At 42.8% G+C, this 27,586-nt stretch overlaps 1 protein-coding gene across 3 annotated transcripts in view; it reads right to left on the reverse strand.

Moving 5' to 3' along the window:
• LOC149218477 (uncharacterized) overlaps positions 1–27,586 on the reverse strand; it is a 500,716-nt gene that overhangs the window by 13,580 nt on the left and 459,550 nt on the right. The gene's annotated exons all lie outside the window — the stretch shown is intronic.

The raw sequence follows: 27,586 nt of genomic DNA on the forward strand, positions 1-27,586 counted from the left end.
GAGAATATTCTCTATTTAGGCCGCAGACAAAAGAGGCAGGACCAACGAAGGAGAAGAAGGCTTGTAGGGGCATCTTCATGACTGTTTGGAAGCTGAATTTGTCTAAGAGCAGGGCTGTGTGAAAGGAGGCGTTTTCTATGCTTGTTTTGGTGACATTTTTGTGTGGGCAGACCTCTGCAAGAGGAGCCGCATGACTGTGCAAAGATATGAGATGGGCCACAACCCTAAGTGAGGGCCGAAAGTCAGTTTGGAGGGCTAGAAACAACCCAACACCCCAGCGTATAGGAGCAACTCCTTAAAGAAAGGAACCTGCAACTATAGAGAGGACTTCTAGGCAGTAAAAGAGGTCTGGTAATGATTGTGGTCATGCCCTAACCAGGTCAACTATGACAACAAAGAAGTAGACCCTAAAACATTGAGAAAAAGGTACGTGTTTGTTGTGTTCTTGATAGGTGTTAGGTCTGGTTTTGGACCATATTGGAAGATTGGTTGTATTGGGCACCTTGTGGACTATTGGAGGGCAATGAGAAAGGGTCTAAAGTAGCCCTAGAGAAACAAACTTTGACAACTATGAGTTGGGTGAAGGATTTGTAGCCTAAGTAGCTCCTTGAGGGACAAAGGAGGCTATTAGAGGAGGCAAATTGGAGCTCAAGGTTTGTCCAGCCAAAGGAGTAGATTTGATAGCTCGTGTTCATTGTTTGAGAAGAGACTCTTGACAGTGATAGGTGGCAGCCCTTCTGCCCTATGTTGGTCTTCATATAGAAACAGTGGAAGGCTATAGTGGGAAGAAGACGCTGAGTAGCTGAGGAGAAATAGTGGGCAGAGGGAGTTGTTCACAAACGAAGTCTCGATGTGTTGATGTGTAGATAGACTTATGATCAGCGTGAGAGCAGGAGGAGCTGTGTTCAGTGGCCAGATAGACTTGGTTCATTGATAAAGGCAGAGTTGTGATTACTGCAGATCGGGAGCGACGGACCGACATAACGAGATATGACATAGAGGCCGTGATTGTGCACTAGATCAATAAGATTGTCATTGTATCTTGTATCTTGTACTAGTGATGTATGAGGGCCATTATCCCTAGTACAGGAGCCCTAGATATTTGTATTATATGTTGATAATATAACGATGTTGGGTTACATATATTGTTGTTATTGTTCTTATTGTGCACGTGATTGATTTACTGCATTATATTGTTCTGTTGTCAAAGTAGAATTTCGTTGTGATTCTTGATTTGGTAGCGTTAGTGACCTAAGATTCTATCCTAGACACTAGGATCGTGGAAAAACATGGTATCAAAGTGTGTTTGAGCTACTTTGAGGGATAGTGAATTAGGGTGTGCACAACTGTAATATCCCCAATTTTGATTTTCGACATTAGAGATGAGTTTTGGGAGAGGATGGAATTCTGACATTGGGACTTAGGAGGAAAAGGGAAAAATAGTGGCTATAGGGAAATGTGGCGGCCACAAGAAAGAGAATTTGCCCAAGGAGGGAACTCACACTCTTGGAGGAGAGAGGAAAGAGAAGGAAGTGCAAATTAGGGGGGAGAGAGAGAGTGGGGACCACAAGGAGAGAAGGGACCAACAAATTATAAATAGAGCTTGGGGGTCTCACTTTTGGGCAGCTTTGATCATTTGACAATCTAACAATTGTTTTCTTGAGCCGCTTAGCTAGGACAACCGTGCTGTTTAGCACAAGGAATTTCCGAGCGCGAATTCCACCCTTATTTCTGAGAACTTCGAGTGTCTCCCTAGTGAGGAAATTTGGGGAGCTCAATTTAGAGTTTCCTTTGGGCATCATTGCAAGAGTTACTTAGCAGTATGCATTCCTTGGGTGCAGAGGTATCTCTGTGGAGCACATTGTGGGAGCAAGCGTGGATTAGAGGCTATAGGTTTTCATAGGAAATTCTCTTATAGTTAGACTAGAGTTTGGACAAGGATTTTCGAGCTGGATTGGATGCTATCACTTGGGTTGAATTTCCTACATCTTGACAGGGACGCAAAAGCTAATTTGCGGTGCTTGGAGGAGATCCACAGAGAATTTCCCTTCAGGAAATTACAATAAATTTCCTTGGGGAAGGACGAAATTATGGAGTAATTTTCAGGGCTAAAGGTACTTGCTTCAGTGTGGGACAAATTTGCTTTCCTAGGGCCTGCACAGTGATTTTATGGGCTCAACTTGCAACAATAAAATTACTTAGAGTTAGCGGGACTTAAAGGTTGGACTCTCACTTCTCTTTCGTGAAAAATATTGTAGGAATTTCCAACTCAGTGGAGGAGCTTTGAGTAGGTATTTGGCAGAGATATCTGAACTGGGTGTTGGGTCAGCAGTTGGAGGAGAATGCACCAATTTTGGGTCGGTGGATTCAGGCCAAACCCTTTTTGGGTTTTTGTGGGTTTGGTGAGAGGAGCCCGAGATTAATTTTGCAAAATTTTCTGGGCAGATTTGAGGGGTCAAATAGGCGTGCCAACTCAGCCAACAACTTGAGGAGCTAGGGGGAATTTGGCCCGAAATTCCGAGGTCAACATTTGGCCAATTCATTCGTGGGTTATTTTGGGTATTTGATGGAGACCCTAGGGTTAATTTTCCAAAATTTTCTGAGCACCGGAGGAGGCCCTAGCAACAATTCTTCACAACAAGCAACATATTTCTAGGTAGTTTCAGTGCAGAGTTAGGAGAACAACAACAGATTTGAGAGGGATTTCTTATTGTTTATTTGGGCTTAGCTAACTTGCCTTGAGCAAGCCCAGGTGCACTCTTTCTAGCACCACATTAAACCCTCTTCTTATTATAATAAAATGGCTTAGTAGCACAGATTTTGGTGAAATTTATGGTTTGACTCATGTGTTTGATTTTCGTGGTTTTATGTCTATGTTTGCTTTGTTATTTACTGTAAAAATTCCCTAGGAATATTATAGTGGTATCAGAGCACGATCTTGGCCAGCTGTTGGGGAGCTAACAAGATAATGGAGGTTTTGGCCATGCATGCATAGTAACTAGTGAATTTATGGGCACTCCAATGACATAGAAAGGGAAAAGTACACAGGGGATCATGGAGGAGTTAATGAGGCAGAACCGAAAGTTGAGGAGGCAAAACCAACAAGTCCTAGAGGGGATGCAGCAAATGGTACAAAACCAGCAAAGAAGCTAAGCACACACAACCCAACAGTACAACACCCATACGCATGGACAATTTGGCTATCCTACCATGCCTCATTTTTTGGATGGGCTAGAGAAGGAGAACCATAGGTCAAGGATGAGATCATCCTGTAGAGGAGGGCAGTTAAAGGGTGAGACCAGGGGGCGTTTCTGTTGGTGGAGACCGAGATTTAGATGTCAGGAGCTTGAGGAGGAGGTTGAGCAGGAGGGCACACAGGATGGTGAGGGGCACATCGATATACCTAGTGTGGCACAGGGGTCACCATTGTTGGAGACCTCTTTGGTAGTTCTAGCTGACACCTTGGTTGAGGGAGTAGAGCATACACTTAGAGGGCCATCTATTGATGAGATGCTGACAGTTCATGAGGTACCCAGTGCTATGACTGAGGTTCTAGGCGATGGCTGCCCACAACAGGTTGATGAGGTGCTTGGAGGCATACATGTCATTGACGAGGTATCAGAAGAGATGGAGGGGTCCAGAGTGGTGACCAAGTTTATAGATGATAGCCGCCCTCCACAGTTTCATCAGTTTCGAGTCGACCTTCTAGCATTGAGAAAGAAGGCCACGACAGTGCGAGAGGCCATTCTGTAGCAGAATGAGGAGCTGGAGGGCATGAGTGCAGTTTGTGCCAAATCAATGGCCAAACTGACTCGCGTTGGGGAATGGTTGGGTTCCCTAATGGTTCAGCTGGAGTGCACATTGGAGCGACGGGGTAGCCCTACTCAGACATACATAGATGATGCTGGTAGTACTAGTAGGTTACCACTGCACATTGGAGAGGGAGAGGCAGAGTCACCTCGACAGATTGTATGCATTGACCAAGATGGTGAGATGAGGCGACATGAGTTGCACAGGGTGCAACCTTTGCATGATAGAGGGTTAGTTCCGTGTACGAGAGTTCATGCTCTCAATCCTTCCCTTGGGGTTGGATGGAGAGAGATTCTGATTCATGCTCGATGGAGTGGGCTAGGCATATGGAGTTGGTCATAGGCCGGGGTGAGAGTCAGCAGGCACGTTCAGGCATCGGGGATATTGGGGGCCCATGTTGGCATTGGGATCTAGGTGGGGCTCCCTATCCAATATCAGACATACGGGATGGCTATGGCATTGATGAGGTACTCGACCCAGTGACTGAGCACATGCATTCCTTAGAGGAGTTCCGGTCGACACTAGCAGACAGGCGGTTTGTGAGCAAGCTCCATGGATTTTATTGGCATATTGGTTGCGCAAGGGGTCGCAAGATGATTAGCATTCTCTGGTAGGAGCTGGTGGGAGAAGGTGGCATGGGTAGGCCACTGGATCGGGCATTGTATGGAGATGATGTTCTCCCATTGGGGTATTGGGAACAAGAGTCACCGAGGATCGACACAACAAAGATATCCCCTCTAGCAGGTGTGGAGTTAGGTCGCTCAGGTTTACCAGGGCAGATGAGAAGGTGTAGATCACTTCATGGCTGGTGTATTGGCAGTGTGGTGGACGCATGGGCACATATGGGATTCCCTATGGTACATGGGGGCATGGTATTGAGCGTTGGTATCCAATGGTGTATGGAGTTGTGCCATGGAGTTCAGTGCTATGCAGAGGAGTGTAGGGGTACGTTACGTACCTGTGTGCAGCCCGCATGATGATGCACAACAGGTTGTTAGAGTGTTTCCGCCAGAGAGATCTCTTGAGGAGGGCATCAAGCACACCAGTGGGTTTGGCACACTCCGATTTGGAGAGCGAGTTGATCACAGGGCTGACCGTGAGCTTCCATTTATCACTCTCCAAAATTGCACACTGACACAGGGGGCTTGGATATCATCTTTTGATGCTCTCATCACGAGCAACAGGATCCATGAGGTTCATCTAAGACAGTTGGATGGGACACAGTGCATTGGAGGAGAGGTTTTCCAGTTGTGGCATATGGTCAGGATGCGAGTTGGTGGATGCAGGCTTGGGGTTAGTTCGATCTTCAGCAAAGGTGGCACTTGCACCACCCTTGGGCCCACACTCAGGGTGATGCATAATTTCCTTTTGGTGAGACATTCTGAGGTGTCTCTGGAGCATCTACAATAGTTGGTGGACCTTTGTTACAGTCAAATAATTAGACTCGAGGCAATATTGGGGACCACTTTTAGGAGGCAGGACGACAGATCCCACTGTGTGGTATGGTTGGCGCAGGGCTGTGTTGCGCGCACCAGATTGGTCCATGATGTATGGAGTCCATATATTGATTGCACGCAGGAACCTGAGACGTGGTACAGGATGGTTCCATCAACTGTCAGAACTATTCCACAGTTGTTTTGGTTGTGGGATTCAAGGGTTTGGATGGTTGATTGGACACTCTGTTTCGTGATGAGTGGGATCAAGATAGGGGATGACCCAGCTCACACTTGGTTTGACATGTGGGGGAGCATTGAGGCCTTTATCGCATGGCAAGGTTGGTTTCCCTTGTTATTGCTACAGATCAGGGTGAGTGTTGGATGGGTAGGATGTGACATCATGGAGGTGCTTGGTCCAGATGCGTTGGGACTCCATCGATATTTTTCCATCAGGTCCCAAGAAAGGAGGATACAATTTGTGCATGAGGGGCAGAGCGTCCTGATCAGAGTTGCGCAACGATAACATAGTGGCACCTTTTTTAGACTAGCATGGGATTCAGGCATCATAGGGCTTGGCAATACAACTACCCTTGGGGATGAGCTGATTTCTACAGGGGAAGATCATTCAGATCTTCCATTGGGCTTTGAAGACTCATTGATGACATGGGGGACTTCATCAACATGGTAGGTTGGCCAACAAGAGGATATTAGGGGAAGTCCATGCAAGAGAGACTTCATCCCCAGGAGGATTCAGTTGTATCTTGAGGAGTTTCCCCTTGGAGTGTAGGAGGTGGACTACTCGGTAGTGCAGCTTCATGGGGTGTTGGACAAAGTCCTACATTATCATGATGCTCTACTTCTTGATAGTATATCGAGGGCTTCTAGTACCTATAACTCGCTCGATAGTGAACGGAGCAAGGGGTGCTCCATAGTGATCAGGATGGCTTGGGATCCGGATATCGAGGGATTCCTTCATGACCAGACAATGCAAAGACCAGGGATGACTTAGTGGCACATTTGGGACCCCGATATTGCTGGTGATGTTAGTGGTGATAAAAAATCAAGGGGGGAGCGCTTGTTCACGCATTGCTTGAGGACAAGAAATTTTTGCGGGGAGGATTGTAATATTTCCAATTTTGATTTTTAGCATTAGAGATCTGTTTTGGGAGAGGACGCAATTCCGGCATTGGGAATTAGGAGGAAAAAGGAAAAATTGCGGCTCTAAGGGAATATGGGGGGCACAAGAAAGAGAATTCAACCCAAGGAGGGAACTCACACTCTTGGAGAAGAGATGAAAGAGAAGGAAGTGTGAATTAGGAGAGAGAGAGAGTGGGGACCACAAGGAGAGAAGGGACCAACAAATTATAAATAGAGCTTGGGGGTCTCACTTTTGAGCATCTTTGATCATTTTACAATCTAACAATTGTTCTCTTCAACTGCTTAGCCAAGACAACTGTGTTGTTTAGCGCAAGGAATTTCCGAGCGGGAATTCCACCTTCATTTCAGATTACTTCGAGTGTCTCCCTAGTGAGGAAATTTGGGAAGATCAATTCAGAGTTTCCTTTGGCCATCATTGCAGGAGTTACTTAGCAGTACACATTTCTTGGATGCAGAGGTATCTCCATCGAGCACATTGTGGGAGTAAGCATGGATTAGAGGCTCTGGGATTTTGTAGGAAATTCTCTTATAGTTAGACTAGAGTTTGGATAGGTATTTTTAGGTTGGATTGGAGGCTATCACTTGGGTCGTATTTGCTACCTCTTGACAGGGAAGCAAAAGCTAATTTGTGGTGCTTGGAGGAGGAGATTCATGAAGAGTTTCCCTTTGAGAATTTATAAGAAATTTCCTTGGGGAAGGACGAAATTATGGAGTAATTTTCAGGGCTAGAGGTACTTGCTTTAGCGTGGGATGAATTTGCCATCCTAGGGCTTGTGTAGTCATTTTCTGGGCTCAACTTGCAACAATAAAATTACTTAGTGTTAGCGGGATTTGAAGGTTGGACTCTCACTACTCTTTCGGGAGAAATATTGTAGGAATTTCCAACTCAATGGAGGAGTTTTGGAGGAGGGATTTAACAAAGATTTCTGAATTGGGTGTTGGGCTAGCAGTTGGAGGAGAACACACCAATTTTGGGTTGGTGGATTCAGGCCAAACCCCTTCTCGGTTTGGTGAGAGGAGTCCGAGATTAATTTTGCAGAATTTTCTGGGCAGATTTGAGGGGTCAAATAGGGGTCCCAACTCAGCCAGTAGCTAGAGGAGCTAGGGGGAATTTGGGCCGAAATTTCGAGTTCAACATTTGGCCAATTCCTTTGTGGGTTATTCTGGGTATTTGGTGGAGAGCCCAGGGTTAATTTCTCGGAAATTTTTGAGCACAGAAGGAGGCCCTAGAAGCAGTTTTTCACAACCAGCAACATATTTCTAGGTAGTTTCAGTGCAGAGGCAAGAGACAACAACAACAAATTTGAGGGGGATTTCTTATTGTTCATTTGGGCTTAGCTAGCTTGCCTTTAGCAAGCCCCAGGTGCATTCTTTCCAACACCTCATTGTACCCTCTTCTTATTATAATAAAATGGCTCAACAGTGTAGATTTTGGTGAGATTTCATGGTCTGATTCATGTGTTTGATTTTTGTGGTTTTATGTCTGTGTTTGCTTTGTTATTTACTGTAAAAATTCCCTAGGAATATTACAACAACGAAGTATAGCTTAAGAGGGAGTTGGTCACATTGTAGGTGAAGGGCTCACTACAATGTCGAAGATGCAGGCTGGTCTCCAGTACGAGGACAGGTTGAAAGGGTTGTCCAACTATAGTCCATGGAAGGAAAGGATCAAGTTGGTCTTGCAGGTCAACATGATCTAGGATTTCGCCAAGAACCAATTGACCCTAAGGAGATGGAAGTGTACAACGACTTGGATACAAAGGCGAGATTGATCATCCTAGATGGTGTGAAGGACCCCATAATACGTCATTTGTCCGAGCAAAACATTGCACATGAGATGTGGATGGATCTTCATAATTTGTTCGAGAATAAGAACGAGAACTGAGTACTGGTATTGGAGGATAAGTTGAAGTCCAACAAGATGATGTTGGGTGAAGGAGTGACTATGTATCTGACAAGGTTGTCTTAGGTCAAAGATGAGCTTGCTACCGTTGGTGTGACTATTTCAGATTCTGATATGGTGAGGATTTCTTTGAAAGGGTTCACCAAGGAATGGAAACCCTTCATCAAGGGGATTGTTGCCAGACTGGAATAGGCTATGGGACGACTTCATTCAGGAGGAGTTGCGAGACGAGGATCTTCATTTGAAGAAGAAAGCTTTAGATGATGACCTGACACTTGCAGCTCCACTGAAGGGCAAGCTAAGGAAGAACTTGAGTAAGATCAAGTGTTACAACTATGGCGAGATGGGTCATTTTTCATTGAGACGTCTGATGAAGAAGACAGGAGATAACGAGAAGAAAAAAGGGAAGCAGGTTGTTGGTGTTACCACTTCAGCTGAGATAAATGCTCTCACCATGAGATTGGAGGCGGAGGACATTGCCTTGATCTCTCATTTCTCGCAGGGTACCATCGATTATGCTACATGGTACGCGGACAGTGGTGCGTCGAAACATATGATAAGGTCACAGGAGGTGTTCGAGACTCTAGCTGAGTGGGACTCGAAGTTGCACATGGTGTTGGATGACAAGAGTCAGAAGGAGATTCGAGGATCGAGAATTGTGCCATTCAAAATGGAGTCAGGATAGGTGATGTGAGTCAAGGATGCACTGTTTGTACCAAGACTCAGATATAGCGTGATATTTGCCTCAACGATGGAGTATAAGGGGTTTGAGGTTTTGTTTCAGAATGGGAACACATGACTCGGGCCCAAAATCTCTAGTTCTACAAGTGTTGTGATTGGAGTTAGAGAGCATGGTCTATACAGGCTGATGAGCAAGCCTATGGATCATGGGAAAAGGAAGTTGGAGGACCAAGTGCAGGCTTCAGAGGAGCAGGTACAGGTTCTAGAGAAGAAGTTCTAAGTTCCATAGGCTCAAAGGGAGTCGAGTTCTAGAGGGAGCTTGCAGGTTCAGAGGGAGACTTTGACGCCTAAGAAGAGCATGTGGTCAGTGGGGAGCAAGGGTGGTCCTTCATTCAGGTGGAGTTGCGAGACGAGGATCTTCATTTGAAGAAGAAAGCTTTAGATGATGACCTGACACTTGCAGCTCCACTAAAGAGCAAGCTAAGGAAGAACTTGAGTAAGATCAAGTGTTTCAACTATAGCAAGATGGGTCATTTTTCGTTGAGACATCTAATGAAGAAGAAGACGGGAGATAACGAGAAGAAGAAAGGGAAGCACGTTGTTGGTGTTACCACTTCAGCTGAGATAAATGCTCTCACCATGAGATTGGAGGTGGAGGACATTGCCTTGATCTCTCATTTCTTGCAGGGTACCATCAATTATGCTACATGGTACGCGGACAGTCGTGCATCGAAACATATGATAGGGTCACAGGGGGTGTTCGAAACTCTAGCTGAGTGGGACTCGAAGTTGCACATGGTGTTGGATGACAAGAGTCAGAAGGAGATTCGAGGATCGAGAATTGTGCCATTCAGAATGGAGTCAGGATAGATGATGTGAGTCAAGGATGTATTGTTTGTACTAAGACTCAGATATAGCGTGATGTTTGTCTCAGCGATCGAGCAAAAGGGGTTCGAGGTTTTGTTTAAGAATGGGAATGCATGACTCAGGGCCAAAAGCTCTAGCTTCGCAAGTGTTGTGATTGGAGTTAGAGAGCATGGTCTATACAGGCTGATGAGCAAGCCTATGGATCATGGGAAAAGGAATCAGGAGGACTAGGTGCAGGCTTCAGAGGAGCAGGTACAGGTTCTAGAGAAGAAGTTCTAAGTTCCATAGGCTCAAAGGGAGTCAAGTTCTAGAGGGAGCTTGCAAGTTCAGAGGGAGACTTTGACGCCTAAGAAGAGCATGTGGTTAGTGGGGAGCAAGGGTGGTCCTACAACTGTCAAGAAGGAATCATGGAGAGAGTGGAAGACAGTTCCAGAGAAGAAGAAGAAGCAGGATGCTTCTAGTGAGTGACACTTCCAAGAGAGGCATAGTCCATGCTACAGGGATTGCTGCAGTTGTGAGCGCTAGGGATTGGGCGAGTGTTGCGAGTAGTGATGTTGATGATGAACTACTTCCTAGTCTTGGAAGTACTTCCTCGCTAAGAGGGAGTGTTGATTTTTGATAACTTGGGATGTACAGCAAGCCCTAGGGTTCAGGGTTTGTAGGTTGGAGTGCCACAATAAGGCAATGTAGGCTTGGAACCCAAGATGTGGGCTTTGCACCCAAGCATGTGGGTGTGAATCCATGAGGCCTACTGGACATTTGATGGATGGAGATGATAGAGGACGTTGAAATGAATCCAACGCAATGAAATCATTGAATTCTAAATTGTTTATGTGGAGATATGAAATTTTGAAGATATTGTGTGGGCTTGTGGCATGAGGTTCATGTAGGCTTGAGTTGGACAAGACACATGATAGGTTGGAAAGCCCTCTTTGTGCAATTCCTTGGAGCCCTTCCATTGTGTATAAATAGAAGCTGAGTTTGGAGTCATAAGGGACATCCAAGAGTGCAAAACAAAGCAAGAAAGGAGCTCGCATAAGAAGAGAGAACTCTCTATTTAGGCCATAGAAAAAAAAGGCAGGACTAGCAAAGGAGAAGAATGCTTGTAGGGGCATCTTCATGATTGTTTGGGAGCCGAATTTGTCTAGCAACAAGGCCGTGTGAAAGGAGGAGTTTCTTGGGTCTGTTTTGGTGACATTTTTGTGTGGGCAGACCTTTGTAAGAGGAGCCACATGAGTGTGTATAGATTTGAGGTGGGTCACAGCCCTAAGGTTCAACCAAAAGTCAGTTTGGAGGGCTAGAAACAACCCAACACTCTAGCGTATAGGAGAAACTCCTCAAAGGAAGGAACCTCGATTTGTAGAGAGGACTTCTAGGCAGTAATGACTGTGGTTATGCCTAACCAGGTCAACTATGACAGCAGAGAAGCAGACCCTAAAACAACGAGCAAAAGGTATGTGTTTGTTGTGTTCTTACTAGGTATTAAGTCTAGTTTTGGACCAGATTGTAAGACTGGTTGTATTGGGAACCTTGTGGACTATTGGAGGGCAGTGAGAAAGGGTCCAAAGTAGCCCTAGAGTAGTAGACTTTGACAGTTGTGAGATAGGTGAAGGATTTGTAGCCTAAGTAGCTCCTTGATGGACAGAGGAGGCAGATTGGAGCTCAAGGTTTGGCTAGCCAGAGGAAAACATTTGACAGCCTGTGTTCATTGTTGGAGAAGAAACACTTGACAGTGAAAGGTGGCATCCCTCTTGCCCTATGTTAGCCTTCATATAGCAACCAATGGAAGGCTATAGTGGGAAGAAGACCTTGAGTAGCTGAGGAGAAACAGTGGGTAGAGGGAGTTGTCCACAAACGAAGTTGTGAACAACTCAAACAAAGTCTCGATGTGTTGATGAGTAGATGGACTTACAATCAGTGTGAGAGTAGGTGGAGCTGTGTTTAGTGGTCAGATGGACTTGGTTTATTGATAGAGGCAAAGTTGTGATTGCTGCAGATCGGGAGCGACGGACTGACATAACAAATAAGACATAGAGGCTGTGATTGTACACTAGATAAGCGGGATTGTCATTGTATCTTATATCTTGTACTAGTGATGTATGAGGGCCATTATCAATAGTACGGGATGCTAGTTTTTGGTAGCATCGGAAGTGCTCTAGCCTTGAAAATTGGCGGAGAGGCTAAGGCACATGAGTTCTAAAGAACCCAGAAACCGTTTGGTGAAATTCCACCCGGATTGTATTTTATTAAAATAATTAATATTTTTAATGGAGTTCCCAAGTCTAAACTTAGGAAAATTAAAATATTAATGGGTATTAATCAAAATATGGGTGAGAATTATCTAGAAGGCGATCAAGTCATGTTTTAATCTTAGCCGTTGATTAGAGACTTAATCTTGGCTGTTGAAGACTCAACAGGGATAAAATGGAGGCTTGGGGTTCATTTGGAAACACACACAGAGAGAACGAATTGATCAAGAATTCGATTCCTAGGGCAGGGTTTGCTAAGGATTTCAAATTAAGTGATCATTTTGCAGCAGAGGGGCAATGAGAATCCGGGAGGACTTTCCCAAGAATACAGATAGAGAGGCAGTGAGAGCCAGTAGCGCAGAAAAGCTGCCTGTCACGAAGCAGCCAGAACTACCAGAACAACCGGGAAAGCTAACGTAGAGGGCAGAAGCTGAAACTGCTATAAACAGCCGAAATTGCTGAAACAGCGGGGAAAGCTGACGTAGAGGGCAAAAGAGGTGATGTAGAAGTAGCCGGGGTTAGCCAATCTTGTGTCGAATCAGCCGGGTGAAGTGAGGTAAAACTCACTCAGATTTTCCGCCAGTATTTTCTCTATAAAGGATTGCTAGATGAGCATCCTAGATTTGTATTTAGATATTTCTCCTACATAATAATAAACCCTCAGAGCTACTACACCGGTTTTCCCACATTGGGTTTTTCCGTAGACTATTGTGTCCAAAAATAAGTGTGTCACATGTATCTTGTTCTTTGCTTTGTTTTCTATTCCATGAGATCAAATATTTAATTAGTGTAGGCTACAAAAGTAATTTGCTTCAGTATTTAGAAGAATAACTTGATGAATGTAATTTAAAAATCAAATATGTGAAGTAGATTCAGATTTGTTGCAATAGGGGTTCCTTCGAGTAGTTGGAATTTTCACATGGTATCAGAGCATTGATTTTGAAACATGAAGAGCAGATCCAGTGCTGAGCAGTGAGGTCGAAAGATGCACTTGGCAGCGATTCGAATCCCCTTGAAGGGATTGCGCAGTCCTTGCCAGGAAGCAGATCCGAGGAAATCTCTCTTTGAGTGAGACGACAGAGAGGTAATGGGTTCCAGTTCGTGAGTTTGCAGAGGTAGTGGGAGTGACGGAGAGCCTTAGCGTAATGCTTGAAGGGCGCAGTTTCTGTCGGGGCAGAAATCCACTGGAAAAGAATGAAGACACGTAGAAGGGGAATTTTCTCCTTAGAGAACTTTTCACTAGAAAGTTCGAATTTCTCACTTGCTGAGTAGTTGAGCAGTGCGAAGCAGTGACTAGAGGAGTCAGTTCGATAGTTGGGTGAGATGGCATCGCATGGGCTCAAAGATCATGACAGGTTGGAAGGAGCCTCCAACTATGTCATATGGAAGACCAAAATCTTAGCTGTTCTGGAGGAATATGATCTTGAGGCCTATGACAATAGTGTTGTAGATATTCCTGCTGACAACGATCAAAAGAAGAAGTACAAAGCCGAGTAGGGGAAAGCAAAGAGGCTGATTCTCGATGGAGTTCGAGATCATGTGGTCTCACACTTGCAGGGCAAGGATACAACTCGAGAGATGTGGGAAGCCTTGTCTTCACTGTATGAAGGCTCTTTCGAACAGTGGAAGATGTATTTGGAGCAGAAGTTGCAGCGGAATTTGATGCAGAAAGGAGAAGGGGTGAACCTCCATCTTCAATGTCTTCAGGACACTAGGGACCAACTTGCTGCAGTGGGGTCTACTCAGTCAACCGCGACGGTGAGGATAGCCTTGAATGGAGTCTCGGATGAATGGCAAGTTTTTGTCCAAAGCATATTGGGCAGAGAAAAAATACCTTCATGGGAGGAGATGTGGGCGGCTCTTCAACAGGAGGAGTTAAGGTGGGGCCTAGTGAAGGTCAACCTCAGTGGCAACAGTGGGAGTGACTCAGAGACGAAGGAGGAGGAAGAGAATGCAACTATAACATCAAAGGGACAACAGAAGCCAAAGCGAAAGAAGGACATTTCGAAGGTGAAATGTTTCAGTTGTGGCGAGATGGGCCACTTTGCATCCCAGTGTCCTTTGAAGAAAAAGGATAAAGATGAGAAACATGATCCTAAGGCTGCTTCAGCAAAGATTGAAGAGGATGAGTTTTCCATGAGTGCCCATGCATCTCCAAGAGGGAGATGGAATGATATTGAGTTGTAGTCGAGAGGACTACATGTGGGCAGGATCCTTGAGGAGTCCACCCCTTGGTTCAATTCCTTGCCACGACAGCCTAAGATTTAGCAGTATCAAGATGGACTTAGTGTCATATGATGCAGTGGATTGTTTGGAGGACAGATGCAATGGCTTGAGACCAGAGACTGAACAACGCAGAGCAAGGTTGGAAACAGTGCAGTTGGCACAATGTAGGAGTCAGCAACAACGCAGAAGATTCCGAGGGTCAGAATCAACAATAGTCAGATTCCAACATTCATTGTATTATGTTGAACACAATTAAGTTCAACTAATTTTGGATGTTTTTCAGTTGCTTCTCTCAGCAACTGAGTTGCAGTACGAATGCAATGTTAGTAGTGGTAGTGCTAGTAGCATAATAGATGCAACGTTTAAGAGGGAGTTGTAGTACAGATGCAACAGTGGTAGTGTCATGGTTAGCAGTACAGTAGCAACAACAACACAGTGTTGGTGGCAACAACAATGTGGAAAGGGAGATGCTTCAGAAGCAGAGCAACATGCAGTGGGGCATTGTTGCTAGAGCACTTTCCTTGCTAAGAGGGAATGTTAGTTTTGGTAGCATTGGAAGTGCTAAAGCACATGAGTTCTAAAGAACTCAGAAACCGTTTGGTGAAATTCCAATGGGATTGTATTTTATTTAAAGAATTAATATTTTTAATGGGGTTCCTAAGTCTAAACTTAGGAAAATTAAAATATTAATGGGTATTAATCAAAATATGGGTGAGAATGATCTAGAAGGCGAATCAAGTCATGTTTTAATCTTAGCCGTTGATTAGAGACTTAATCTCGGCCGTTGAAGCTCAATAGAAAAAATATCAAATGGAGGCTTGGGGTCATTTGGAAACACACACGGAGAGAACGAATTGATCAAGATTTCGATTCCTAAGGTAGGGTTTGCTAAGGATTTTGAAGTAAGTGATCATTCTGTAGCAGAGGGGCAGTGAGAATCCCAGAGAAGGAATTTCCGGAGAATATAGACAGAGAGGTAGAGAGAGCCAGTAGGGCAGAAAAGTTGCCTGTCACGCAAAAAACGAAATTGCCAAGAATAGCCGGAACCGCCAAAAAAACAAGGAAAGCTGACGCAAAGGGTAGAGGCTGGAACTGCAGAGAACAACCAGAACTGTCGGGAATTGCCAGGAAAGATGACGCAAAGGGCAGAAGCCGGAACTGTCAGGAACAGCCGGCACTGCTGATGTAGAGGGCAGAAGAGGTGATGTAGAAGTAGCCAGGGTTAGTCAGTCTTGTGTCGGATCAACGAAAATTCTGTTGGGTGAAGTGAGGTAAAACTCACTCAGATTTTCCGCCAATATTTTCTTTGTAAAGGATTGCTAGATGAGCATCCTAGATTTGTATTCAGATATTTCTCCTGCATAAAAATGAACCCTCAGAGTTGCTGCACCGGTTTTCCCGGATTGGGTTTTTCTGGGGACTATTGTGTCCAAAAAAAAGTGTGTCCTATGTATCTTGTTCTTTGCTCTGTTTTCTGTTTCATGAGATCAAATATTTAATTAGTGTAGGTTGCAGAAGTAATTTGCTTTAGTATTCAGAGGAATAACTTGATGAATGTTATTTAAAAATCAAGTAGGTGAAGTAGATTCAGATTTGCTGCAGTAAGGGTTCCTTCAAGTAGTTGAAATTTTCACACGGGAGCCCTAGACAGTTGTATTATATGTTAATATAACGACGTTGGGTTACATATATTGTTGTTATTGTTCTTATTGTGCACATCATTGATTTATTGCATTATATTTTTTCATTGTGCAAAGTAGAATTCCGTTGTGATTCCTGGTTTGGTAGCATCAGTGATCTAAGATTCTATCCTAGACACCAGGATCATGGAAAAAAGACATGTAACAAGCCTAGGTAACTTGGGACATTGTCGTCAAGTGAGTTTACCTGGGGATGTTTTTTTTACTTAGTTAATTATTGATACTTTTTAGCACTAAATAATTAATCAAGTTTTTTCCTCCAAACAATAACCCCAAAGCCGGAGTGTGGCCTGATGGCAAGGCCTTGGGTGAGTCCTAGTGTTTAGAGTCATTGTATATTACCATATTAGATCAGACATAAAATTTCGCGGAATATGAATAGGTCTAGGGTCGGTTCTTTTATTTTTAAAATTTGCCACTGGATGGAAATTATAAAAAATAATGACTGTAAAATGTAATAAGTGATGTCTAGAGAAGTTGTATGGGGTATGTGTGCTCAAAATTACACCTCACTCTCAACTTTCTACTATGACACACTTTGAGGGGAAAAAATAGGTTCTAGACCCTCAAAACCTACTTTTCCTAAGTTTTGTGGAAATTGTGGCAATAAATTAGCCCATAAATAAATTAAATGGAGCAAAATAAGAGAACTCCATGTGACAAAATGGCATGGAAATGACTTCGAAATTATTCCAAGTCAAAGAGCATGTCAAGAGGTAGTTAAACAATCATTTGGCACATGAGATCATCAAAGAGATTGAGCACATGCAAAATCGAACTTGTGGGCCATAATAGAGGGTTTGATTTGGTGACTTAGCACTCGAAAATCTTGGGAGGATATTTTTTGTTTGGCAAATATTTGATTGGAGAGTTTTGTGGAGTCTTGTCTCCACTTCCAACTCCATTAACTTCCACACATGGCAACCACACTTTGAGTCAAGGATCCACGCAGCATCCAAGAGAGGCCCACGCATTCCTTGTGGTAGCTCTACACATGGCAAAGAGGAGAGGTTTTATCCTTTGGTTTAGTGGTTGAGATCACATGAGAGGTGACTCCCATTGGTGCACACTTGGCATCTATTCACCTCACACATGGATAAACCACATTTCTTTGTTGAAATTTGGTACCGGAGGATAGGTGGTTCCCTTAGGCTTTGATCTTTGGCCTAGGGAAAAGTGTCCAAAAGAATTTAATTTTTCTCCTAAAGTGACTTTATAATTTTTATAAAGTCAAATCTAATTTAAAAGTGACTTTAATTGATAAAGTTACTAAAGTCTAATTTTAAAGTGACTTTTATAAAGTCAATGAAAAATTAGAAAGGAAAAGTGATTTTGGAAATAAATGACTAAGTGGGTCTTTATTAAAAGTGGGGTGAATTAAAAAATAGAAAGTGAGATTTAAATGAGCATTTAATCTCAGCCCTAGATCTCAATCTATTTCAGCCATTGGATTTAGGGATCACCCAAAAGTCACTTAGGATTGGATTAAGAAAGGAAAAGGAGGAAAAGATCATTCATTCTTTCGTGAGTAGATTGAGAGAAGGAGAGCAAGAGAGCAAGAGAGATTTCTGGACAGGGAGGAGAAGGAGACAGCAGCTTGGCACACATTCCAAGGCAACAGTTTAGCAAATCCGTACAGCTGAGTTGGCACACAGTGAAAGGCAGATTTTGGCACGATTTTCTAGAAATCCGTAGAGCTGTTTGCACAGAAATCGAGGAGAAGTTTGCACAGAAATCAAGGAGCAGTTTGCTGGCACATTTTCCAAGGAAATCCATACAGCGTATTGTTGTTTTTCTGCACACAAATCGAGGTTTATACAACGTATTTATTGCAAGCCGTACAGCAGCATTTAAGGCTGAAAGTGGGCATGAAAATCGAGGAGGCCGTACAACATTTATTGCTGTCCTGTTTTTCTGTTTGCTAGTATTTTCCAGTTGGCTGTGAGGCAATGGGATTTTCATAGTTTGAGAATGAGAGATAGCATAGAACCAAATCCTTTCTCTCAAATCTTCAGTCATGAAAGGATTGGTAATTCTGAATCTGGTAATAATCAAGAGTTAATCAAACAGCATGCTGAATGGTTCCATGAGTTTGGAAATTTGAAGTTGGTTGAAAAAATTCAAATTCTTAATAAAATGGATAGCCTGCAAGGACAACCAAAAGCTTTAAAATTTGCAATTAATCAAAAGGCATTAATCACCATCTCAATTATATCTCCAAATTGGAACAATAATGTCATCCACATCATTAGCCTGATGATCTCTAAAAGAATATGCACGTCAATAATTTTTGAGTTGGGATGGCAGCATAAAGACTGTTTGAGCGAAAACTGCAGGTTATGGGTACAACACTCTATTAAAAGCTCCACTAATATGTTTCAGATATTTAAATGGGAATCATTAGATGGGATAGAATTGGCAGTACAAAGATCACCAACTTGTAAATATTCAGTTTTTGAGATTCCAGGTAAAGGCCCTGCAGATGATAGTTTTGCCACCTTTGTAGATAGATTTCGAATCTTAGAAAATTATGCAAGTTTTGTGACAGATGAAAATATCATCTATATATGTAACTATAAAGTCATATTTGGCAAAAATATAATCCATCCTTCTTTGGAAGAAGGCTGGAGCGTTCTTCAACCCAAATGGAACAACTTTCCACTGATAAAATCCTGCTGGACATATGAAAGCTGTTTTGTGCCTGTCTTCTGGCTGAATCTGTATCTGATAGTAACCTGACTTCATGTCAAATTTACTGAACACCTTACTATGTTGAATCTTCTGCATAATTACTTCTGGTCTTGGCAATGGGTAATTAAAATTCTGAGTAATTGCATTAAGAGGTTTGTAATTGATCACCATCCGTGGTTTACCTCTTACTATCTCAGAATGGTTTCTAACTAGAAATGCAGAACATGCATAATGAGATTCACTGATTTCTATTAGCTGCATTTTTAGTAGTTCTTGAATTTGATTCCTCATTTCTTGTTCATCTGATGGTGTGCAAGGAATCACTTTTCCTTTTACTCCATTGTCATGTAAGGTGACTATCTCTTGCATTGGACTCTCTGTTTCCCAAAACTGTTGCGGGTTGTCCGAGCAGCTTTTCAGAAGTCTCTGGTAAATGTCTCTCTGTTCTGTAGACCAGTTTTCTTTAATGCATGCTAATTGTTTATTTATTTTTTCTGCTCTGGCTTCATAGATTTGTAGGACCTCTTGCCAATCATTTGAATCTTTAGTCGGCCTTCTAGTTCCTACTTTCTTTTGTCTATTCTCATGCCTAGCTTCAGAGTTTGCAATGCTTAGTCTAGGCACAGATATAGCCTTTTTCTTCAGATTTATTATCAGCTTATCTTGGCTGATAGTTACTGGAAGCACAGAATTTATGAATGGCATGCCTAACATTAAACTTGCTGAAGGGTCATAGTGCTGAATTGCTGAGATTTTTACAATACTCCCTCCAACTTTTAAAGAAATATTGTCTACATAATGTGTGAGCTGGACAGATCCTCCAATTGTTTCTGAAACTAGTATATTCTTTAAAGGTTTCCAGAGAGATTTGAACAAAGATGGTCGAGCTAGATTATTTGATCCTCTAGTGTCTACAAATGCATCTACTGAAATCCATTCATTTCTGACTTGAACTTCTACTGGAATATAAATCAAGCTCTCTGTTTTCACAATCTTTTTTAACAAAGTATTTTGTTCATTTCTTGAAATCTCTGGCAGAGGTATACTAGTTGATGGTGCAATTTTCTTCTCAAATGGGCATAAAGAATTGAATTGAGGTAAAGATGATGCAATTTGTTTACCTCTATTTGTCCTCTCTGATACTTCTGTTCCTTCTGATTCTTCTTCAGAATTGGACTCTGAATCTGAATCATCTTCTGTCTCACTTGATGACTCAATAGTTGAAGAACTTTCTATATCACTATAGTGCTGTTCACTATAAAAATCATCATCAGAACAATTTGTACAAATATTCATTTTCTGTACAGGTTCTTCATCTTCATTATCTGAAACTTCTGTAAGAATATATACATCAGAAATTTCTTCATCTGATTCTACTACAGACCAATCATCTTGAAATTCTTCAATTTCTATACAAGCTTTAAGTTTACTAGATGATTTTTGAGGACACTTTCTGGCAAAATGTCCTTCCTTTTTACAAATGAAACAACAATTGTTGTTTCTTGGAGCTGTTCTCTTTTTCAAATATCTGAATTTTCTGAAAGGTCTCTTCGGGTTCGATACTCTTTTGGGCTTGTATCTACCATACCTTTTGTATTTTTTCTTTTTTGATTTAAAAGGTGTCCATGGTAATACAGTTTTGCAGACATCTGAACTTGGAGTGATGTCATGCGCCTTCTTCTGCCAACACAAATATTTGACCTTTTCTGACACTCTAAACAGAAGATCAACCCAATAAACTTGTTCTAAACTTTTCATTTGAACCTCAAGATCTTTCATAATCAGATCTCCTAAGTTTCCTGGCAACTTTGACAAGAAAGAAACTTTTTGAGCAATATCATTAAACAGATTAGCTTTAAAGACTTTAGCCATAAATTCTTTACCGAATTGATCTAAATATTTTAGATCTTTTAGTTCCATGCGGCTAAGGTCAGTCAATAGCTGTTTCTTTTCATCTTTTGGTTCTGGCATAAACTGGGTTTTTAACAGCATTTCAAATGTAGCTAAACCTGCTTCCATGACTGCTATTCTCTCTGCTTCTGTTCCTCCCATCCACCAATCAAATACTATTCCTGCCATCCTCTTTTCTGCTAAAATCATGATAGACACGTTGTCTAATCTTGTTGTGACCTGCATTTGATATAAGGCTCCTATCCAGATTCTAATAGACTCACCAGGATTGGATGAGTTATCTAAATCTAGAATGTAACCACTAGAATTTGTAGCAAACAGATCTTCTTCAACTCTAGGATACTTAGCTTCTCTCAAGATGTGAGCTTTGTTTTGATTCTTTATTGATGGCATAATAAAGGATGGAAACTTTATTGCAGCTTGTTCTAAAGACATGACTTCCTTCTTAGATTCAAAAGGTTTTTCTGCTTTAAACGTTCTAGAAGATCCACTGGTTAATTTTCCAGTGTCTCTGGAAGTCCCTTCTCCATCACTTGTTTCTGGTACTTCTTCTTCTAAATCCCAGTAATTTGGGGCTGTCATGTCTACATGAAATTTTGGGATTTTCTTACCCTTCTTCTTCATTTTTCTTTTTCTTCTCTCCTCTCTTTCTCTCTTTTCTTCTTGTTGCTCTTCATACAACAATTTTAAATTTTCATTTATCAGATCTGCTTGTTGTCCTAAATTGTCTAGAACATTTTCAGCATGAGAACACCAAGTAGTCAAATAATTTCCTACTTGATATACTTGTTCCAGATCATTGGGTTCTTGTGATTCATGTTCTAGAAGAGGTGCACAATCTGCTCTTGTAGCGGGCTGTTTGGACATTGATGAAGAGACACAAAATTTTGTTTTTGGCGGCCATTTTCCTCCTCTGACAAATCTTTTATTTGCATATCTATATTCTTCCATAGGTGGATAATTCTGTACATGAGTTCTAAACATTTTATTTACAGCTAAAAAAGGTTTTTCTTCAGGTATATACAATTGTTTTTCAGACCGGGGGGTACTTGTGGAAGTAGACGGCTGTTCTTCTGGTATAGATAACTATCTGTAAAAGGACCTTCTTCCACTTTGGACTGGGCTTTCTACTGGTAATACATGTTTCTCTGGCAAGACTATTGGCTTGGGAATCCTAGGGTAAATAGACTGATTTGGAATGATTTTTACCCCTCCATCTTCAAGAGCCAATCTTTTGATTTTTCTGCTTGTATCATCTGAAGCCAAAGACTTATATTGAATGTACCAGTGATCGGGTAATGTTTCTTTGTCATAATGCACACCTTCAATCTGTGTATTTCCGATCCCTACAGTCACACAGTCTTTCAACACCGGCTGTTTTAGTTTAGGATGTACTGTATTTGTTAATTGAAAGGAAGTTTGAACAATTACAGACAAGAATTCACTCTCATCTGCCATAGACAATCCTTGCACTCCTATCAAGGCTTTCCAACATTCTTTAAGATGCATGTCTGTCAGACTGATAGCATAATCAGGATAAATTGTTCCATACTGACAACCAGACATCAAATTTCCCAGTATTGTTCCTATTCTGGCATGATCATATTCATTGTGCCTTGAATCAAACAATTCTGCTATGCAGGGAGTATTTAAACCATGTCTAAATAGAGGAGCCAGACCAATCCTTATAGCTCCGAAATGTAAATAATAAAATCTTCCTTCCTTAGCATATTTCCTAAACTTTTTTATTTCATCTTCTGAGAATATGTTAAGTCCTATTATCTGCACATGTGGACCTTTAATTCTGATCTTAACTTCAACTTCTTTGAAGTAATATTTCTTAGAAAGCTTAAACATCATTGGAACCGGATAGACTTCTTTAGTATCTAATGCAGGGGGGTTCCAGCTTTCTGGATCTTCTACTTGTTCATGTTCATTTACTTCTGATTCAACAGATCTATTTTCTACTTCAGATATGGATCTTTTATCTATGGTAGAGAAAGATCTTAAAAATTTGGCCATCTTAGAAAGGTATAATTTTATTCCAGAAATAGACTGATAAAGCTTTTATTTACTCAGCACAATGTAAAACAAAGATGCCTTTCAAATGCTCCTGGCTCTTCTCAGGTTCTGTCTATAGAATTATACAGGTTCGTTTTCAAGGCTTTGATACCACAAATGGGGGTGACCGTTCAAAACGGAGCAATTCAACAGAATAAACAAGATGAAGGTGACCGTTCAAAACGGAGCAATTCAACAGAATAAACAAGATGAAGCTATGGGTATTCAGGACTTACTTTTAAAAGGAAAAAGAGATAAGTTGTAAAATTTGCTTGCTGATTTTTGCTGAATATTTTTCACTGTAAAAGCATTTTTCAGAAATAAGAAAGAGCTCTCGAACTGGTTTTCCCCAAGAGTTGTAGGGGGGTTTTTCCAGGGTCACCTTGACCAAAAATCTCTGTGTTTAAATGTGTTATAATGGTTGTTTGTACCAGCTGATTTTTATTTCTGCATTTTCCAGCATTCTGTAAAATTTCCAGAATTTATGTTTTTAGCAAAAATTTATTTTTTCAGTTGTTGAATGTATGGATATGGGAAAGGGCATTTAACTATATGGGAGAAATAAGGTGAAACTGAAAATCGGGGTGGGAAATGAGAAATTTTTACATGGTACCAGAGCTTGAGTGCTGAAGTGCAGTTTGGGACAGCAAGGAAGAAAATTACAGCTTGCTGATTTTTCACTCGGAAAATTCTAGCAAGCTGATTTTTCACAAACAACAGTTTTTATCTTTACTACAGCAGTGCTATTTTTCAGTTTTAGGATAGCAGGATGTCATTGGGATTGAGGGTGGAGGATAGGTTGGATGGGCATACAAATTACAACGTTTGGAAGGAGAGAATGCAGAGTATCTTTGAGGCAGAAGTCTGGGACATCATGGTGCTTACCACACAGAACCCTGTTGTTGTGCCTACTGATGCCACTCAGTTGGCTGAGTATAATAAAAAGAACAACAAGGGTAAGAGACTGATTCTAGATGGAGTCAAAGACCATTGCATTTCTCATGTGAGAGGAAAGAGAAATGCCCATGAGATGTGGACAACATTGTCCAATCTCTACCATAGTACCAATGAGAACCGGAAAATGGTCTTGAAGGAGAAGTTAAAGACTATTAAGATGGGTAATGATAGTGTAGTTGGATATCTCACAAAGATTACTAATGTGAGAGATGAGTTCGCAGCAGTTGGAGAGGACATTCCACCCACTGAGTTGGTGCAGATTGCAGTGAATGGCCTCCCCCGTTCATGGATGAACTTTGCTGATGGGGTTTGTGCACGTGAGACCCTTCCCACATGGGAGAGGTTTTGGGATGATTGCATCTAGACAGAGATTAGGAAAGGTCAGCTTGGGGCAGCCAAGCCAGTTGAGCAGGATGAGGATGTAGCACTGTCGGCAAGAGGCAAGAAAAGCAAAGGGAAGAAGCAGGCTTCCACAAGCAATGGTGGGGGCAAAGGCAAAGGTAAAGGTAAACAGGGTGATACACAGAAGGACTATTCCAAGGTGAAGTGTTGGAATTGTCAAAAGATGGGACACTATGCAGTTGTGTGTTCGGAGAAGAAGAAGAAGAAGGGGAAGAACCAGAACGTGGCAGCTTCAACAGAGGTTGAGGACTTTGCAGTTCGTTTTGACTGAGAGTTTGGGTTCATTGTGTATGAGTCCTCTAGTGCAAGATCACCTGCCACACAGGTTCAGAGGGAGCATGCTTTTCCCTCGATTAGCGGAGCATCTTCAGGGATCTGGTATGTGGACAATGGGGCTTCACGTCACATGACAGGAATCCGTGAGTACTTCTCAGAGCTTTCAGAGAGTGGCACTGATATTGAGGTAGTATTCGGTGATGACAGAGTTGTTAGAGCAGTCGGGGTGGGGACACTGACATTTCAGAGGGAGTTCAAACCTCCCTTGAAGGTGTCAGATGTTCTTTATGTGCCAGGGATGAGGAAGAACCTCATATCTGTCTCAGCTTTGGAGGAAAGAGGATATGAGGTATTGTTCAGGGGAGGACAGGTGTTGATGTATCCCAGGGGCACTCCAGCTGATTTAGCTAGAGTGATAGGTGTACGCCATGCAAAGGTGTACAAGTTTGCATTCCAATCCCTTGTGGCATTGAGCAGTAGTACCGACAACAGAGCTAGCAGTTCTGAGCTGTGTGAGATTTGGCACCACAGGATGGGACATATGTATCATGGAGCCTTGAGGACATTGCGGGAGATCACTACAGGTGTGCTAGATTTTAGTACTGATCACTTTGATACTTGTAGAGAATGTGCGATGGGCAAGTTTGCCAAATCCCCTTTTCCCAGCAGTGACAGCAGAGCGACTGGGATACTTGATTTGATTCATTCAGATGTGAGCGGTCAGATGTCTCATGTTTCCTTGAGTGGATATGAGTACTATGTTTTATTCATTGATGATCACTCCAGGAGGACCTGAATTTATTTCTTGAAGACCAAGAGTGAGGTCTTCAAGCGGTTTCAGGAGTTTAGAGCTCTTGTGGAGACACAGACAGGTCGGAAGATCAAGTCCCTGAGGTCAGACAATGGAGGAGAGTACACCCTTGGAGAGTTTGTTGACTATTGTGCGGAGGTAGGCATTAGAAGGGAGTTCACTGTTCCTTACAACCCCCAGCAGAACGAGGTTGCAAAGAGGAAGAACAGATCCATCGTAGGAGCTGCCAAAGCCATGTTGCATGATCAGGGGTTGCCATTGTTCTTGTGGGCAGAGGCCTGCAACACAGCTGTTTATTTGCAGAACAGGATTCCGCATCGTGCCTTGGGGCACATGACTCTGGAGGAGGCTTTTTCTGGGAAGAAGCCTGATATTGGTCATCTTCGTATCTTTGGATGCATTACATACTCCTACATACCCAAGGAGAAGAGGACCAAACTAGAGCCCACCGCAGAGAAGGGTATCTTTGTGGGCTACAGTGAGACCTCAAAGGCCTTTCAGATTTACATTCCTGCAAAGAGGAGAGTTGTTGTCAGACGGGATGTGAAGTTCGAGGAGGACAGGGCCTTTAGGAGATCACGGGAGTTAGAGTATTTGGATCAGCCAGACCCTCAGCAGCAATTGAGTCAGTCGCAGGGATCCAGTGGGCAGGGATCAGGAGGATCTGGAGGTACATCTATGAGGATGTCAGGTCCGTCAGTGAGCAGTGGCTCACCGAGCCAGAGGGGTGGTGCTCTGGGCAGCATGCAGAGTAGTTCACAGAGCAGTTCACTAGGGAGTCCACTGATGGACAGTTCACACGGTACCTCAGCTTCTACAGGTTTAGGTGCAGGCAGGAGGACAGCAGACAGACAGTCAGGAGTTCAGGCTCCTGATGATGATGGGGAGGAGGAGTTTCATTCTCCTATGGGAGAAGTGCACTCAGGGAAGAGGAAGCCCAAGTGGCTTTAGGACACCTTGAGAGATGCCACATCTGTTGCTGAGCCTAAGAGGCCGGTCAAAGAGAGTAGACCACCTGAGAGGTTTTGTAGCTATATGGCAATGGTTACCAGCATCCTTGACTCTGAGCCTTCTAGCTATGAGGAGGCAGCTAGCCAGCAGGTCTGGAGAGAGGCCATGCAGGAGGAGTATTCTTCTATCATGAAGAATGATGTTTGGGAGGTGGTGCCGAGGCCTGAGGGCAAATCCGTGGTTACTTCCAGATGGCTTTACAAGGTAAAGCATGCTGCAGATGGCAGCATTGAGAAATTCAAAGCGAGGTTTGTGGCTAGAGGATTCTCCCAGGTAGAGGGAGTTGATTATGAGGAGACCTTCGCTCCCGTGGCTTGATATACTTCGATCCGCTCCATTATATCGATAGCAGCAAAGATGGGTTGGAAGATCCACCAGATGGATGTGAAGACTGCATTTCTCAATGGCTTCATACAGGAGGAGGTGTACATTGAGCAGCCACAAGGCTTTGAGGTGCATGGGAAGGAGTCCCATGTGTGTAGACTGAAGAAGGCCCTTTATGGCCTGAAGCAAGCTCCCAGAGCTTGGTACTCCAGGATAGATACATACTTGCAGGGGTTGGGTTTCACAAAGAGTGAGGCAGATCCGAACCTTTACTTTATTGTGATAGGTGAGGAGCCTCTCATTCTGGTGCTATATGTGGATGACTTGGTCATTATAGGTGCAGAGAGACTCATAGAGCACTGCAAGAGAGATCTTGCGGCAGAGTTTGAGATGAAGGACATCGGCTTGATGCATTACTTTTTGGGTTTGGAGGTGTGGTAGGAGGAGGGGCATTTCTTCCTGGGGCGGGGGAAGTATATTGTGGACATCCTTGGCAGATTCCACATGGAGGATTGTAGACCCATGTCAACACCGATGATCACCAATTGGAAGAAGCTTCATGCTTCGGATTCTGAGTTGGTGGATCACACATTGTATAGGCAGCTGATTGGTTCCTTGATGTATTTGGTCAACACTAGACCAGATATTTGTTTTGCAGTCAACACGATGAGTCAGTTTATGTGTGAGCCTAGGAAGGTTCACTGGGTGGCTGCAAAACACATTTTGCGGTATTTGTAGGGGACAGTGGATTGTGGTCTGGACTACAGGAAGGGGGATGGAGTGAGATTGGCAGGTTACACTGATTTTGATTGGGCAGGTTGTGCTTCTGATAGGAAGAGCACTTCAGGGTGCTGTTTTGGGTTGGGTTCGGCAGTAGTGTCATGGTTCAGCCGGAAGCAGCAGTTAGTAGCATTGAGTTCAGCGGAAGTAGAGTATATGACAGCCAGTCTAGCTAGTTGTGAGGCCATCTGGCTTCGCAAGATGTTGTTTGGCTTATTTGGTCAGCCGTTGAGACCTTCAGTGATTTACTGTGATAATCAGAGTTGCATTAAACTCACAGAGAATCCAATATTTCATGACAGGTCAAAGCATATCGGGATCAAATATCATTT

Source organism: Pinus tabuliformis, chromosome Q, assembly GCF_031772625.1.
Source record: "Pinus tabuliformis cultivar Carrire ecotype Pingquan chromosome Q, CPIR1, whole genome shotgun sequence".
Lineage (NCBI taxonomy): Eukaryota > Viridiplantae > Streptophyta > Pinopsida > Pinales > Pinaceae > Pinus > Pinus tabuliformis.